Source organism: Diuraphis noxia, unplaced genomic scaffold, assembly GCF_037042655.1.
Source record: "Diuraphis noxia isolate RWA-SAM2 unplaced genomic scaffold, SU_Dnox_SAM2 contig0004, whole genome shotgun sequence".
Classification (NCBI taxonomy): domain Eukaryota; kingdom Metazoa; phylum Arthropoda; class Insecta; order Hemiptera; family Aphididae; genus Diuraphis; species Diuraphis noxia.
In genome coordinates, this window is record NW_028301714.1 from 17813770 (window position 1) to 17833899 (window position 20130).

Consider the following 20130-nt stretch of genomic DNA (forward strand, 5'->3'; position numbering starts at 1 on the left):
CAATTATTCTTAAATCATTTTTTCTGCAGTTTTTATTTTGTATTACAATATTCTTGCACGGTGATAAACTGATAACGTTTTAACCATCTGACTAAATAAACTTTATTTTAATTTTTATTTAAACTTTACATTTTTTTTCTTAACTTTAACAGTAAGCAAATGTACACAGAGTAATTTGCATATGAATCTTTTGACGGAAGAAGCCACCCATTAATGGCACTACCCATTTTAAGTTATTACTATTTTTTTTTTCAAAATATCGAAATAAAAGATCAAAATATCTGATAATTAGGGCTGGGATTTTAATGCCTTCAAAAACCCCGAAAAATGCCCTAAAAAAAGGCCAATAAATCTACAAATTTTTTTATTTTTTATAATTTTAGTATAAATTACAATAAAAAGTTACTCAAACCTTGTCCGATAATATAATACAAATTAGGAGTACCTACTTATAATCTGTTATATTTATTTAAAAATCATGTTGGTGTAAAAATCTTCAAATTCATACACTTGGTTTCCAAAAACTCTAAAATGCCCTAAAAAATTAAGAAAATGACCTAAAAACTAAAAAATGCAAAATAAACTTTCTTATTCTCATTCAAATGTACATAAAACAAATTTGTGACAAGATGAGCATTGCACAGCAAGCTTTGAAAAACAATGCAAAATGCATCGAAATCCCAGCCCTACTGATAATAGATATATTATCAGTAGAGATAATAAGAAATTTAAAATAATTTAAAGATTATAAGAAATGATTTAAAATCTGCTATTTATTTAAAACCTCGGTCACTTCTTTTTATAAAAATTATGTTTCCGATTTCATTTGGAGCTTTTTGAAAATTAACTTATTTTTTTTGAACAATATTCATAGAATCAGATAATTTATAATAGAAGTTTCTACTTGCATAATAATTGTTGCTAAAATTTTCTTCAATATATCGCACCTCTAGAACAAGACTGCCACAACTCAAAATTCATCTATATATGTTCTCAAATAAAATAAAACATTTTCATTTAATATTTAATTATTACGCGATTATATTATAGGCGTAAACAGTGTTGCGTCAATGCGTGTCACGAGTGATATTATCTGTCTCTTAAATATATTATTATATTCTATGTTTCTATACAAATTATAATTTATGTCCACTCAGCAGGCGTGCGTTGTGTAAAATCCGATAATTCTGTGCTGCTTTTCATATGGTTTGCGACTATCCTAAGTGAATTCTGATACGCGTGTCGACTCTTATACGATTCGTTTGTATGCACACATATATTTATAATTTATATTTATAGGCCAATACGATGTTGTTGCTGTGGCGAATATCCAATTTATTGCAATGGCACGAGTGCGCAAAGGCGGCGGCGGATCTATTAAGATTCGATCTGTGACTGCGCTCGGTCAATCGCGCGAAAACCGTATTATTATTTTAATGCATAGATAAATCATTTTATATTATTATTATTTATCTAACACGCTGTTCTGAGTATCTACGCAAGGAAAGATAATAGCAGTAATAATAATAACACGTCGCTGCAGTGTCCGTTAATTTACCGAGTGGAATAATATTTATGTGGATTATACAATCGTGTATAATATTATATATTTTATACGCAGGAGGCAGGACACGTTTGTCGCCGTTTATATCGTCAAACGTAATCGGCCGTCGATAACACGCATTATGTACATCAAAGTATCAATATAATATCGCTATTTAAATACAAATGCTTTGAGCCAATGTGTACCTAAGACACTCCAATTTACCTCCAGTCCCCCCAATGTGTCCCATGGACTACGTGTGCATATTTAAAACATTTATAGTTTGACGTTAACTGTGATCGTTGAGGAGACAGGAGTCGGTAATAACCGATTCATACAATTTAAATTAATTATCCAAAATTGGGTTGCGAAGCTTTGGCGAGAACCGCAGAACTCTACAATGATAGTAATGATACGATCAATTATATTTAAAATGATTACATGACTGGCTGGTTAAACGAAACTGAAGTGGTTATTGTTGAGTGACACCCCGAGTATCGTAAGAACAATTTATTGGCTATTGATGTATTGATATGTGGAATGTTCCTTTAATCAAAAAAAGCGTATGAATAACAAAATAAAAAATAAAAAAATAATCGAAAATTATTCAACCTCCTAGTCGTTTTATTTATAAACAGTAGAAAAGGTATTACTCACTTACAACAGGCCGGTCCTCAGTAGTAATCATATCTGGTGTTAAGAAAAAAAAAAAGTGTAAAAAACGTTGAACACGACAAAATTGGCATTCGAATTCCATGTTATCGAGTGACTGGGACATTTCGTTGTTATTGAATAGTTTACCAAAAGTAGAAAAATTTTTATTTTTCATATAATTTTTACCAGCTTATTTTTTAAACGAAGAGCAAAAACCAAAATAGTGGTGTCCTTTGACTGCTAATTTGTATATTAAGTCTGAGTTTTTGAAGTTGTAAACTATTGTTAGAAATAAGCAAACAATTAATTCATTCAAATTTCTTAATATATTATTCTCTGTATAATATCATCAGTTTGTATTACATTTTTATTATTTTTACATTTGTATATCTTAATTATACCTAAAAACTAATTCATAAGAAAATATAATATTATAAGCATTATTTCACGTTTCTAAGATGTAAATACAATCACTGTTTTATTATAGGTGATTGCATATTAATTAAAACACAACACATATGAACTATATTATCAATATTAAGTAAAAGGTCAATAGTTATTTTATTAAGAATTCCAAAAATTTCATTTTAGCGAATATTCTTTCAATATGAATTCTGACATTAGCGAATATAGCTAACACACAATATGTGTGTCTCAAGAACTTCATCCTCAGTGAACCTACCGTTGTGAAGAAATGGAGGCATTATCACAATTGAATTCTGCCTTTCACAATCTGTTATAACCCCTGGAAACCCTTTATCAGCTATAATATCATCACCCGGTTCTAGTAATGACAGAAAACCACAATCGGTGGTAATTAAAGTATCATTAGACCTACCACCATTACATTTTGACAAAAAGTTTATCATACCACTGGGTGTTTACTTACTAAAAACTTAATTGTATAACAACTTTTGTACCCTGAATATATTATATAGACTCTTTGCTCTGCAGTAGAAGGTTGCTCAACTCTTATTTCAGTGCAGTCTATTATTATATGTACCTACACCTACAATTTGGGTAATTTATTTTGAAAGCTTTTGGCTTTCAATCACTATTGAACAGTTCTTTTACTTGGCCAAAAAATAAAATCTTTTGTTTGTACACTTAATATTGAAAGAGTATCTGAAAAAACTCTAGCTACAGTGGTTCTGTGTATACCAAAATACATAGCTAAAGCTGAATAGGTGATCCCCAATTTAATTTTTATCAAGAATAATAATAAGCAATTTTCTTTGGTAATTAAGGAACGATTATTATTAGGCATAAATTTGAGTAAGATATTAAATATTTTAAATGTTGTGCCTGTTAAATCTTTTAAAGAATTTTTATTTTTAACAGACTGAAACCCATGTAACGCCTTACAGTATAAACATGATAAATTATTACTCGAGTCAACGCCACTCAGTGGCGCAACCAAGGGGGTGGACTCCGGGTCTGGACCCCCCCCCCCCCCCTTTGGCACGTATAATAGAAAATTAATTTCATTTTCTCAATAAACTTGAATAAAAATTAAATTTATAAATATAAATTGATTTTTCGACTACGTCAATTAAGTAATGTTGTGGCTACACTGCTACAGTGCCATATACATTTTATCAATTCATCATTCATTAATCATTATTATTTAATTAAATTCACAATCAAGGTAAATCCACAACAATAATAATAGTTAATGATAATAAAAAATACATCACATTATTATTTATTCGTATTAAATTACATTACTTAACTATGATCATGAAACCAATCTTAAGAAATTAACTATGCAGAATTCGAATAATTCTATTAATCATTTACACTTTCAATTTATCCCAAAAGATTTTGAAAAAAACATATTTTATAAATAATTCCCTATAAAACCAGTAGAACGGTCTCACGACAGTAGTGTTGGTCTTCTCCACTAGAGCTCGTCATTTTTCAGCAGCTGCATGGTGTTATATAGCAGCAGCAGCAGCAGCAGCAGCAACAACGACAGCAGTAGATAAAGGTCATTATCAAATAAATTAAAAATTTGTGTGATCGTAGCTACTTGCTTCCTTAGTTAAGTTTATGCGAGGTTTACAGGATTATTGATCTATTGTCGACAATTAATTTTCGTACTGTGTCAGAACCTCTTTTACAGTTTTTTTTTTAATATGATGGCAGTGCGAATAAGTATGGGTTGTTTTCATCGATAAAATCATCTACTGCTCTTGTTTATAGTAAAAATTTTAATGTAATTTTTTGTAATGTTGGAGTAAAAATAATGGGTATTCTACGACCTGCATCTTGTTTAGTGAGCTAGCGTTCTATTTCGGATAAAGATAAATAAACTTCTTTTTGATATATTTCGGTCGATGCTGTTAAAAAAGTTTTGATAAATAATCTTTGAATTGCTCCTGATCTCCTATTTAGTAAAATAAGTTAAGCTAACACGCTTTGTTCTAAATAATTCTAAAATGTACCTAACTTATGTATTCATCACTGTTCAGAGACAATTTAGTTACAGTTATATCATTACAGATCATCAACATTTTTGCATGGCTAATACAAAATTAAAAAATTAAATAATGCAAATTATATAAAAAAAAAACGAGAGGTATAGATACTCGTATATATAAGAATATATATTCGTGGATAAGCATAAATTCGTATATATTATTTTAATGTAATGCGTACGGAAACTACAGGTAAATTGTTTAATATGCATTTTATGGATTATGTTTATATAATATTGGTCGCGCAATCAGATGTCGGTGATCTGCGTCGGTCTGGCAGTGTCGGCGGCGGCGGCGGCCGTCATGTCTTAATTATTATGCATTGAAAATTTATATTGAAAATAAATTTGTTGTTCCATGTCGCGACGAAGATGAAAAAGTAATAATAAAAACTTTACATACGTTCATGTATTAAATAAATGACTCGCACAACGGAAGAGCAGCGAAAATTATCATAAATAAAACGTTGCAGTCTTATAACGGGGGAGACCCACGCTGCGGTGCCGACGGTGGCGTCGGACGACGTGGGTTTGGGACTTAGGTCGTGTTGTGTTGTGTCGTGTCGCGCTCAGGCAGATTTATTTCTCCGTGGCAAATTATAAGCAAATCGGGATTACGTCATTATCATAAAATAAATAAGTGTCTCTATATAATATTATACATATATATACTGCGATATTTAGCGCAACGCTTAAAGCCGTGTGGTTTGTTTTGACTTAATTTCGTTTTCACTGGTCATAAACTTCATGAACAGTATAACCGATAATGGCGGCTACGACGATGATGGCATAATATATCATATTGTTATCTAACGTGTACATGCTACTAATTATAATTTAATTATTAAGTACTACCTACTATTATAATAATTTTTACACGGACAGGTACGTTTATTTTAATCGTATATATGGTTATTATTTTTTTGGTCAAAAATTATGAACACTTTCCATATCTTACATTTAAAACTTTAAAAACAAGATTCTTCATCAACTTTCTATAAAAAAAAATATATCGGAACTCTATTTAAATTAATTTAGATACATTTTTGATTTTGTTAATGTTTTTTAATTATTAAATTTTAAATTTTAGAATTTATTCGGGTTTACTTGGCAGAAGTACCTATATCATTCAAAGCATATAAGGTTAAGAAAAAAACAGTGACTATAAAATAGAATTATGCAATACCTACTATACTTTTTAGGTACAAAACATAACACAATTTTAAGTTAATGGAGCACTTAATAATATATGCATCATCATTATTAATATTATTTGTTATAATTGATTATGTTGCATTATATATTGTTGATTGATTACTAATGAGTTCTAAGATAATGTTACCAAATACCAATAATTAGGTAAATAACTTGATAATAAGAAGTTATAATTGTTAATGATATGAATGTTGTGAGTGTGTACATAGGGGATGTGGAAAATCGGGAAAAGTGAACGTGTAAAAAGTGTAAAAGTGGCCGACCGCAAATGACTTTGACTAAAAACTTATACTTGGTAGAACCAAATTCCTGAAAACTTATTAACAAGCAAAATTATTTAAATATAAATCATATTTAAACATAAAGTATAATGATTAAAATAATGCACATCCATGGCGATCGTTGGTCATTGCGCTCACGTAATGCCGCGGTGTATTTGTCGGGGGAGTATAATTTAATAATATTATGTTTGTCATGTTACATCTGAGGTATGCGCTCGTGCAACCTTATTCGTGTGTCGTAGCTCGAGGGGATTTAATTGCCGGTCGTCTGCCACTCGCGCAATTACGCCTCCACTTAATACACGCGGGAGTCCGGAAGTCTCAGTGTAGGTACACGACTGCGTGCGCTTAGCGATCTGACGACTTCATAATAAATTGCTTTCATCGGTATGGCTTTGTTTTCGCTCCTCCGCTATTTTTTAATAACTGATATACCACGTTAATATTCTATAGTAAATTGATGAATCATGGTAAAAAGTACCATTTCTATACCTAGTAACTATAGGTACTAAAAGTATAAATTACTAACGGATTGAGTAAAACTGGACTAATAACCTTAGATGTTGAAGACTATAAAAGAATTACAAAAGATTTTTAAAAACACATGATTAATCACCAAATGTGTTTATTTTTTGTCCGCATACTAACAGCTCTGGCCAATAGCTGGAAACTTTATACGCTTTTTGAATCCACGTAGACTTCAACATGATCGCAAAAGTTAATTATAGATAGAATTTTATCGACCTAGTATGGGACCCTAGAATATGAAAACAAAAAACATTTAAAACCGATTACAGCTACATTTTAGTATTCATTTTATTTATTTTAATAACAGAAAATTGGCATTCATAATTTTAATTTTGTTTGAACTATTATTATTACACATAAATATAATTAATTAGTATTAATAATATTATTAATAAATTCATTTTTATTATACTAAGTAAACTTGTTTTATATTACACGTTAGATTCTACTCGACATAAATATTATGAAAACACTATTAAAAAAAAAATTTCCCGTGTAGTAGTGGTTGCTTAACATTGGGAATATGGGGAGACGAGTACTGTAAGAAATTATTTGTTACCTATTGGTGGGTTGGGTAAAACTATGTCTTGCTGCACCTGAAAAATACGTCTTGAGTGTCATAGTATTTGGTCTACTATTTCTTTCATACTGCCATAATATGAGATTGGTTTATGACCATATCATCTACGTATATCAACACTAAATGATACCATTTATTTTGTTTGACGCGTAGATTATAAATATTAGTAATTTAGATTTTTTAATGATATCAGCATTTTTAGTCCAATTTTTTCTACTGTTTTCGATATCGGTGGGCTTTGAATAAAAATCGGTGTCAAACGCATGTTTTGATCAGGTTTCATTATTGGCTTCATATTATTATCATTTCTGTTTTGTATAATATATTGCACCTCTTGTCAAGTATTCAGCTAATACACACGCGAAAACCACCACATCCCATTGTTTTGGAATAGGATTATCTCTAAAATTAAATTGCTTTGTGGGTAGAGGTAGGGCTGGGCAAGATCCTTGAAAAACGTATCTAGATACAAAATACTAGATACATCAATTTTTAATTCTAGGTACAAGATGTCAGCAGGGTGCAGGGAGAATAAAATGTAACTGAACTGCTATTTGACTTATTTCACGTTATAGTTGCCATGACAACCAAAACATAACAAAGATGAAATTATTGTTATAAATTTATTATTTCAAATTAATGTTTTTAGGTTTTCATTAGCGATCAAAAATTAATAATTGAATTATGTTACCATAACAAGCTCATTATACTTTTAGATTCTAAACGTAACGTTACTAATTTTTGATTTTTTATTAGGTATATATTAAATTTTAAAAACCATTAATTAATTATATTCTTATAGGTGTAATGCATTAATTTTCGAGAAAAATTTAATATTAATCATTAAACTTGAATATTATATTATTAAAAAACAGTATAACAGCATAACTTCTTTGGTCATTATATTATAGCGTATATTTCAGTTATTTTTAGTGCTTTCAAATCCGAGTCCTGACTATGACTTGAAATTTAATTATGATAATATCAAATATATATCAATATAAGTTAGTCATTTTCTTTTATATTAAACATATTATTTACAAAATATTACATGACATAAGCACAATTTTTTCATAACTCCAAGTGCCTATCCCATTACTCGGATTATACGTCGCTACACATTAGAAATAAGGAGAGAAGAGTATTCAAAGAAATATATTTGTTACTTTTTGGTGGGTGGGTAAAACAATGTCTTGCTACACCTAATAAATTCGTTTTTAGTGTTACAGTATTTGGTTTATTATTCCCTTTTTGCTGTCCTAGTAGGATATTTTAGAATAGCTGATGGTGTTGTATATAACCATTTAATATTTCACGATTTTTACGTTATTTTTATCGCTTTTTAACTAAGATTTAATTCTTAGAATACGTGGAATAGTATGTCATCGTATTAGTTTATGACTATTGGTATATATTATTATGTAAAATAGTCATAAATAATGCACCGTAATCTGTGGTGTATTTTCTGTTGTGTGTTCTTTTCGTGTTTTTCTACCTTGGCAGTATGATTTTTACATCATACGCTCGCTACGTATAAGTCTGGGTGAAATGAAAATTGTAACTCTAAATGCCTCATCCTTGTTGTTGTTATTATCGTCCTTGGCGTCGTCGTCATGTACAACGTTAACTCACATAACACTCGTTATAGGTAGGTACTACTAGTAAATATGAATTCGCTCAACCATTTTTATATCTTGTTTTATCAACGAGTACATATTACTAGGTAGTGATGTCTTGTTAACAACGAACTTGGTCTCCGTGATATTCCCCAAAAAAATTCTCAACAAAGTGGTAGGTATTTCTCATTTTAATAATTCATTTTTTCTTACTTTTATAATTCCTGACTTTTGATCCATAAAATTATAACGTTTATTTTATTTTTTTTATTTGATGACCCATATGATTGTGTGAAAGATAATGCGTTAAATTATTTTTAACTTAAATTGTTGTATGTGCAATTTTTTTTTATTTATAATATGTGTGCCGTTGTAAACAGGTATTTCACCATTAATTTAGTAGGTATATATCCTAATAAGAGTGTTGTTTTTCTGCATTTTAATTTCAAGTATTTCCCGACTCTATATTATATATTATATTATATTGTTATACCATTCTGAACATTCAAAATAAATAATGAAAAACAAGGTCATGTGCCTATATACATGGTATAGATGATAAGAATTATTAATTACTTATTCAATAATAAATTGTCATCTCATTAGGATTTTGTTTTATGTTACCAATTCTTCCACATTTTTCACTTATGATCATTCTATAATGTATATGTGTTGATTGAATAGTAAATATATTGAAATAATTATAAAAAAATGATATTTTAATATTGATTTACTCAAATATATACCACACTATTAAGGAGTTGTCTGGTTTTTGTATTTTATAAGAATGTATAGCTCGAAATAAAATATAGATAATCAAATTACCATAAACAAATAATTCAACTAGTTTTTCGGTGTTCGTACACTTTATTTTTAATAATAAAAAAGTTCTATACATCAATCTTGTTTTATCGATGTGGCACAAAAAAATACACGAAAAAAAACAGTAATAGCAGGTTAATAAAATATAGGCATCATTCTATAATTACAGTACAAAGGTTGTCGACAAATATGTTTTTTTTTATGTGCATAATTAATTTACTGTGCTCATGGTACTTTTTACGTTCTTATTATCACTATACATAGTCATTTAGCCGTTTAAAGTTTTCGTCCCTGTTGGATGTCCATATAATATTAGTTATTAATTGATTATTGTGTTATCTATGGTATTTATGTATATAATATATTATACACGTGAACTACATCTACTAAGTACTAACGGATGGATGATGTTTCGGACGGTGGGCGAAAGTGATGGTTTTTTCTCGTGACGGACCAAAAACGTATACCGTTTTTTTAGCGTTTAACGATATTATTATAATTTTAAAGATGATGGGAAGATCTTCAAAAGATGATGCCGCTAAAAATGTAGATTAGATCTTATTAACAGTGATACTGGTAATGTCGGTCGTGAACCTAAATATATGACTTGTAGTGTGCGAGGTTGACTCGCATTTGTTGTCATCGTTGGTTCCAGTCGACGAAAAATATAAATTGCTGCCTACTGTTCACTAAAAAGTGTTTCATAAAAATACAGTTTAAAAAATGCATTATTTCTTTTAATCAATTTAAAAATATGTTTAATTGTAAATCACAATTGTTTTTTTTTCTAAGTTATATTTTGATACAGTGGCGCCGAAGTAGTTTAAAAACAGTCGAGCAGACTAATTTTACACTCACCACAGTAGAGTGAAAAATACCGTTCTAGAACCTGATCCTGCTAGCTAATTCCTATGCTCTCGAGCTGATCCCTGACATACGGCAGCTGATCCCGTGCTGTGCCCGCCGCCGGCGGCGGGCACCATATGGCTGCCGCCCGGGGAAAATAAGTTAAAAAATTTTTTCATCCAACCGGGTTTCGAACCCGAGCCTGTTAGCGACCACCGTACCACCCCGTCACATATACTTATTAGTAATAACTATTACAGCAAATGTACCAAATATGTTATCATATTTGTGTTATCATTTTTAAGATATATATATTTGTAATAAAATATACCACGAACGTGTTTACCACCCGTTAACATATTATTTGTGTTCAGATTTAAAATATTATATTTGTACACGTATAAATAATAATTCAGGTATATAAAAATATTATTTATTTATACAACTCATTAATTTCGTCATAATCACTACCCCATCCCTCATACTTGTCCATAAGTCTATAGAGTTGCTCGTTATTTCCATCATCACTCCAATCCATTTCGACTGATGGCTGGTCTGAAGGCTGCGTCGTGTGTAATCTTATATGCGCATGAGGAATTAACATATTCGGTGAATCTATAGATGATTCAAGTTCTGGAAATAAGTCTAGCGACGATATTACATTGTACTGCGGAGGTGGAGGTGTATTTTGTGACGGTGTATTTTGAGGTACCGATGGTTCATGAATTGGTCTCGGAAATTTTCAAACACATCAGCCAACAGTAGTATATCAATTTTTAAATAAAGATCGGAGTATTCCCCTGGTGTCTTACAGTTGAAATGACTTCAAACCGTCTTCACATGATCATAATGTTTATCTTTTATATGTGATTCGTACAGTGAACTGTAAAAATTCTGTGGCAAATCCGTTTCTTCAAACTTGTCACAACTATCTGTATACTCATAAGGGTAGACTCCCTTACGGGTAACAAGTGGTAAATCTTCAGATGAAAAATATTTTTCTGTCTCTAAACTTTTCAAATCCGGGTGTAATTAAATTTTTTGAAAGTTTTGATAAGCTTGCGGGCATAAATCTTAATGTGTCTATACATCTTATTGTGAAAGTGTTGTTAATATATTTTGAAAACGTTATAAACTTTTACTAACTGTTTGGTATCACCGAAATTGAATGTGCGTCATAATCAAGACGAGTGACAATATGTGAATCACAACTCGATAAATTATGAAAAAATATCGGTACAAAGCTAGGTGTTTGGAGTTTAAGATTACACGTATTACATAATGACTGTCTAAATTTCCCTGATAAATGGCAGTGATCTGCCACCTTATGATTTTCTAGGGAAAACTTGACCTTACATAAATTACAATTATTACATAATGCATGTGTTCCCCGTTGTTCGTCTGTGAAAATTATAGGAATGTTTGTTTTGAGTAATTCTTCAATTTTTTTTTGTCTAATTCCACAATACTATCCACACAATGTCCAGCTACGTCCTTATTATTTTCACTTCCATGGTAATTTACAGGTGATGTTGGAATACCAAATATTTCAAGCAGTTCTACTGGTATGTCTAACCTAACCATTTAAATAAAATTCCTTATGCATGCACAATAAACTTAGGAATTTTGATATGTTTTTAATGACTCTTGGTATCATTTGGTATTGATATTGTTGACTCTGATTGTTTTTTACAACGTTCGATTCTGGAATGATCGCTATCGCATTCTAGATGTGTGTGTCCTTGGCACCAAAAATTTCTGATCTACAATTTGAAGAGAAGGATGATTTTGAAGAGCAAACATAAACAGTAATGCAACTTTTATATTACGATTTTGACCGGAACAAGTGTCCGAATAAGTAATAAGGTGAGTGATATTGTTATCAATTTTGCCTTGAATAATTTTGTATAAAATAGATGCTACTTCAATTGATCCTCTTCCTGCTATGGCTTCATGCCACATATAACAGTAAAATTCATTTTTACTCAAGTCTCTAATGGTTTCATTATATGTCCAGAGTTGACGTTTGTAAAAAACAATATTGGTTTTTAAGTCAGGAGTAGGCAAACACTGTTGTAAGTCGAAAACAATAACTTTTAAAGATGGAGTAGTAGTCAATAATACTTTGTCTTCTTTTTTTGAATTGTAGGCCAATTCAACCATGTTAATATAGTCTTGGTTTTTCTGATTTAAAATTTGTAATTCTTCATCAAATACATGTTTTGATTTTGAAAATTGTTATGTTACATTCAACTAAGTATTATTAAACATTTTTTTTATCATTTTTAAGAGAAAAAATATTGTAAATAAAATAGTAAATCATGTTCAAGACATTGTTAAAATAATTTACCAAAATTTCAAATACTTAATTCAAAAAGCATTTTAAATGTATTCTAAATACTATAAAAGTATTTAAATACATTTACTCAAATAATTTACAAGACTAAAGAAATTTAGAATTACAGTTAAACTTAAATTTGATATAAGTAATATTATAACTTGTTATGCATAGATAATTTCAGAATTCTAGATTTGTTATCTTATTATTGTCAACATCTGCTTCAGGACTTTTTACTGGTTGTAAATCACAATACTGAGCATTATCTAAATTAAGAAAATGATACGATTTAATAAATACATAACTATAGCTATATTATAATCAAAGTATTTTTTTAGTAAGTTTTATTAACCTGAATGAAGAAATAATGGCAAATCGTCACTGTTAAATACATCATTCATAGGGTATCCCTGTTCATAATCTGTAAATTAAGTTATGAATTAAGATGTCATGTGTATTACCTAATATTATATTATCATATAATAATATTATTATGTATAATATTAGGTAATACACATGACATCTTTATCAATGTGTTTCTGCCCTTACCTTGATCTGAAAGTGGAGTTTCATATTCATTTTGAAGTACTCTAGTAGTTTTATCTTTATTATTGAAATTCTTGTTAGTTACTATCATATTATTTTCAATAAAAATATTAAGTATAGTTAATATTTTTAGCATTACAATAATATTGTGCTATTAGGTACTTACCATGATGAATATTTTTATTATCTTCCGTATAAGACAATTTTTTGGCTAAATTTAAAAGCTTTAGCGCTCGTGACATTTCAAATATTTAAAAAAAAAGTCATAGGAATATTAAAAAATAACAATGTTATAATACAGAATATCTAGTAGGCAACAGCAATTTTATGCTTTTTAATATTGTACAGTACATTCGAGGTTAGGTTAAGTTTTTTTTTAAATCTTTACGATACTTAGTAACAAGACACAAATCATATCATAATGAAAATAATAAAACTAATAATATTACATTATTATAGAGTAGTGGTCTTCAACCTTTTTGGACTCGCGACCCACGTAAGGTTTATAAAAAATCGAAAATTGCTTAATGCTTTGCAATAGGCATTATAAATAAAATGCTGTACAATCATACCAGTGTAATATGAAACATTATACCGTGATTTAATATTCATTATAATATTATAGAATAGAATATAGAATAACAATAAATTATAAAATATTGTGGATACATAATACACAACATACACTACTATTTTTAAACTGTATTTTCATTTATTAAATTTCTAAATTTAATTATTAAAAAATTATTTTTTTACCTTTTATAATTTAAAAAATTTTATTTTTATTTTAAAAAGAAGACTTATCGCGACCCACCGGTTGAAGACCACTGTTATAGAGTATCGTTATCGGCTATCAAAATGCATTTTGTTTACTGTAATGAATATCACATGATATCTGCTATTTATAGAAATTATCATGTTTTGACACATAATAATATTTGTGGCAAAACCTGATAAATGATTTATCATATTTTGCCACAATCAAATTCTGTTTTCCGTGTAGATAGTCAATTTGTATAATGCTTATAAAAATAAAACTAATCGTCCCACTGATATCAAATTTTTCCACAACAAAATAATGACCTATTACTTTCACATACCGTAAAAACCCCGAAATCGATATTTTGGCAGATATGTGTTGGTAATAATAACGACGTATTATTGTGATTATTATTGTTTTTTAATGACCGAGCGAAGAATTTATCTGCACATGCGTAGGTGTATCGACAACGTCTTGACTCTTGAACAATTTATATTATGTGATATATTTGAGACAAGTCTGCATAAAAATCCTTAGTACTATTATGATAAATCAAATAACCTGGAAAAATAATGATATTAATATATTATATACATGAGAATAGCTTTAATATATTTACCTGTGTCAGTGTACATAAGTTTAATTCTATCTCATAGGGTTTTCTCATAACGTTATAATGGTACTCGTACATTTTCGTCTTGGATATGTCCGGCACTGCAAATCCTGTAAAAAATAAATGTGTTAATAAATGAATTATAAAAGTGTATGATTAAAGTATATTTACCAATATATATATATATAGGTTTATCAAATTTAATAATTTTGTTCTCTAAAGCAACTGCGTTAAGGTTCTCGTTGTAGTTTTACAGTGTTTGAAAGTGCTCTTGTTAATAAGTTTCTGTAGGTAACCTCCTTTCGCATGACACCAACTCCATCTTCATCTCCTTTCTTTTAGACTGCATTGTTTTACCTGTAAAAATAAAATGTTAGTAAATATAATAAATAGTATAAAGTAACATACCAAATCCAGCATTATTCATTAATTTAAAGAAGTCTTTCTAAAAATCATTCCTCACCTTCTTCTTCATCACGGTGTTACACTCAATATATTTAACCAGCCATTCCGACTGGTTAAATTGAATCACTCTATGTACCTATAAAAATAAGAAAAAATGTTAAAAAAATCTATTTAACCCAGTTGAACCCACCTTATGGCGTGTACATTGCCCTTCCGTACAAGTTGTTACCTATAAAAATTTGAAAAAATAACATGTTTTGAAAAATAGTAAATATAATATATACTCCTAGTCCTGATAAATTATCCACGATTTCTCCTTCGTTTCGTAATATCCCGGGGTCTTTACATTGTTCTCCTTCGCATACCTCTACTCGCTTGTACCAAACTACCACGTATACCTATAAAAATTAATAAGATTATTATTATTATATACATATTTAAAAAATAATACACTGACCATTCTCATACATTAATAGCATGTCGTAATCATGCAATTACTGGAGCTTTTGCCCCGTGAACTTCAGCATCGCATCGAAACTAAGTCTAGGGGCGGTGAAATAGTGGGCGACGTCCAGGTTGTGTACGCCCTCATACACATTGCGTACGTAATGGTAACAAAGGATGTTTAACCGATATATCTCACACTTTAATGAAGCCTCACAAAAATAGTTACCAACATGCTGTATACATTGTTATTTCATATATATTATTTTCGTATGATATTTTATTAGAAATTCTAGATATAATATGATGATTATTGAGACAAAGGGGTTTTATTGAAGTATACAAGCCGGCGGTAAACATTGCAAGGTTAACAAAAGGTAAGGTCTGCCGAGACGCATATAGGTACATTTCATAGCATACTTATCTCAAATATATAACATAATATAAATTGTTCAAGACATTGTCGATACACGTATGCATGTGCAGATAAATTGTCTATCACACAGTTCTATAACATCATCAGTTATATCGGAGACGAGTACAATAATATATTACAACCTACGAAACGGCGGGGGTGAAACGTCCGTTTACCCTTATTATGATTGATAATAGTAAGCTAACATCGAAATCACTAATTAATTATATTAGCAAAAATCATAAAAATATTTAATAATTTATTTTTCCAACTTCTAAGCACGTGAGGTTCTGTGCGATGGCTTAGTTTTCAATGCCTTCAAGCTTGCCGCTCCTCATAGTAGAAATTATTTTGCAGAAAAACAGCGTGACATTAATTTATTCCATATCGTGAAACGCGATTACGTTATAAAATCGAACACAATTTACACGGTATTATTTATTGTAGCTACCTATATACTTATATGCGTATATTATATAGCCTTATAGGTATTGTTGATGCCTATCCATATATATATTTATCACACTAGTCGGCGATGTTGGCGGCTTCGGCGGTCTCTTGTTGATTTGACAAACCACTAGGAAATCTATTATACCTACGTACAAAGTGCACACGAAACTTCATTTTATATTTTGTGTAAAAAAAGAAACTGTTTTGTACTAATTTATTGTCAGACTACATTATTGTATAGTTGAATTTACAAATAACGCATATTTTTATAAAGCATATTAGATGAGATGTTTGTTTTCTTGCAACTTTTGCGGTTCGTACCTATATGTTATCAACAATGTGGTACACAAATTAATACAGTTATACACCATTCTGCTGGACCTATCTGTTTTGATGACTTAGTAAATGATTGGTGTAGAGCTGTTGGACCACGAACGTGGGTGATAACGGATGACTACCGGTAGATAGTTATAACATATAGTGAAAGCGTTTAAAACAAAAGACCATGGACGGGATCTCATATACTAATATAATATCCCACTATAATATGTACTCTATAGTTTGAACTAAACAAGTTAATAATTTATGAGTTACACCTAGTATACCTAGGTGATATAACAAAACGTATTATTTGCGTATTATATACTCGTCTGTCATCCATTAATATTCACTATTAAATACGACTTATGTGTGATGATATGCCGTGTTACGATACAAATGGTTTTACCTTTTATGCGTACTGTCAATTATTATTATTTAAGAACGAATAATATGGAATTATTTGATAATAATTTTTATGGAGCCTCCAAGTCAAGCACAACTCTGTATCGAGAAAGTACCTATATCCATATTATGTATAATACATTAATAATTACATAAAAAGTGTGCGTATTCATGGCATAAACAATAAAGAGGTATTATAAGTATATAGAGTATTTCCGCGTTTTACCGATCTCTTATCGTTTACAAGTGCGTAGTATGTTACTTTAATGGTATGTATATCATCAAGATTCGTCTGACCCACGGGCTGTACTCTTGGCGTTTCAATGGAATATACATATTATTATACAATATTTTATATTTTTGAGCGATCTCGTGGCGCGCGTGCGTTGTTTTAAAACCAAACAACTACTTTCTTGATCAGATTGTCCGAGCGGATGTAGAGAAAATTAATAAAATTCTATGATACGAATCGTCTCGGGTAGATTATTTATAGGTAAACATATGTATACCATATAGTATAGCACACGTGTTTACTTAGCGAAGAGAAGATCACTCATAAAACGGCGCCGCCGCACTTATTATATCGGAGACTTCGAAGCGCTGCAACGTACATTTCTACTTACCTACTTGTAGATATTGGACGTCGATAACACGAAAACACGAGGAAGACGGTCCCGTTGAGAGGGTAATGGTCTTCAACAATCGATTTTCTGTTACGTAAATCTATATTTTAATATTTAATTATAAAGCTGTAGGTACTACTCGAGGCCAGAAAACAATTACGGTCGGGGGTGTTTTGTAATAATATTGTAATTACACGGGTATTGCATGCTGTTCTTGAGACTTATTAAATTATTTTTGTACAATAGTTGTCTCGAGAAGTGATGGAAAGGTGTAACAATAGTCATCGAATAGTTCAAATGATTTTATTTATCGAATTTATGACATAATATACAACTTTAATTTCAATAACTTTCCGTTTCATGATTTGTAAATATGATAAGTAGGCCAGAATATAGAAATGGAACCACTAAAAATAATATTTACAATGATACAAATATATATATATTTTTTTTTAAATTAAACCTTTGATAATAGGATGCGTGACAAATAAAGTCTAGAAATGAATAAAACTAAACGATATTGATCCATTTGGTATAAAATAAATTAAAAAAAAAAATGATCAGAATTTTGAATCCCATATAAATTTTAATTTTATTTGAATTATTATTACCTATAAAACTAATAACTGGTATAAAATTGATATATTATTACTAGATTATTTTTTTTGTTTAAATATACAGTTATAACTTAAACATTCAATAATAATACGAATAAATTATAGGTATACATAAATACGAGTACCTATATAAAGCTTCATATTGGAAATATGGGAAGACGAGTATTCTAAGAAATATATTTATTACCTATTGGTGGATGGGTAAAACTATGTCTTGCTGCACCTAAAAAATACGTCTTGGGTGTCACAGTATATCAACACTAAATGATACCATTTATTTTGTTTGACGTAGATTATAAATATTAGGTAGTAATTTATTTTTTGAAGATATCAGCATTTTTGGTCCAATTTTTTCTACTGTTTTCCACTATCGGTGGGCTTTGAATAAAAATCGGTGTCAAACGCATGTTTTGATCAGGTTTCATTATTGGCTTCATATTATTATCATTTCTGTTTTGTATAATATACTGCACCTCTTGTCAAGTATTCAGCTAATACACACACGAAAACCACCACATCCCATTGTTTTGGAATAGGATTATCTCTAAAATTAAATTGCTTTGTGGGTAGAGGTAGGGCTGGGCAAGATCCTTGAAAAACGTATCTAGATACAAAATACTAGATACATCAATTTTTAATTCTAGGTACAAGATGTCAGCAGGGTGCAGGGAGAGTAAAATGTAACTGAACTGCTATTTGACTTATTTCACGTTATAGTTGCCATGGCAACCAAAACATAACAAAGATGAAATTATTGTTATAAATTTATTATTTCAAATTAATGTTTTTAGGTTTTCATTAGCGATCAAAAATTAATAATTGAATTATGTTACCATAACAAGCTCATTATACTTTTAGATTCTAAACGTAACGTTACTAATTTTTGATTTTTAATTAGGTATATATTAAATTTTAAAAACCATTAATTAATTATATTCTTATAGGTGTAATGCATTAATTTTCGAGAAAAATTTAATATTAATCATTAAACTTGAATATTATATTATTAAAAAACAGTATAACAGCATAACTTCTTTGGTCATTATATTATAGCGTATATTTCAGTTATTTTTAGTGCTTTCAAATCCGAGTCCTGACTATGACTTGAAATTTAATTATGATAATATCAAATATATATCAATATAAGTTAGTCATTTTCTTTTATATTAAACATATTATTTACAAAATATTACATGACATAAGCACAATTTTTTCATAACTCCAAGTGCCTATCCCATTACTCGGATTATACGTCGCTACACATTAGAAATAAGGAGAGAAGAGTATTCAAAGAAATATATTTGTTACTTTTTGGTGGGTGGGTAAAACAATGTCTTGCTACACCAAAAAATACGTTTTTAGTGTTATTGTATTTAGTGGAGGGTGAAAGTAACCGTCAAGCGCGGCATTTTTCCATTCAAACTGGACATCTGACACTGGCGACCGCATTCCTTAACTTTATTGTACCTATTGTCATTTTATTGAAACCAATAAATTGTGTAGGGAAACCGTTTTTTTTTTCAAAATGTGTTAGTCTTCGATCCTCTGCCATTCGTGTATGTGTCGATTGCTATCGTTTGAGTTTAATATGTGATTTTTTTATACGACTGTTTTAATATTTTACAATTTTTA

The 20130-nt window shown here is 29.7% G+C and overlaps 1 protein-coding gene and 1 pseudogene across 5 annotated transcripts in view; one reads left to right on the top strand and one right to left on the bottom strand.

Moving 5' to 3' along the window:
* The window catches only part of LOC107166486 (uncharacterized), a 155090-nt gene that overhangs the window by 71722 nt on the left and 63238 nt on the right, over window positions 1–20130 (top strand). The window lies entirely within an intron of this gene.
* On the bottom strand, window positions 2668–10701 carry LOC149055791 (uncharacterized; annotated as a pseudogene).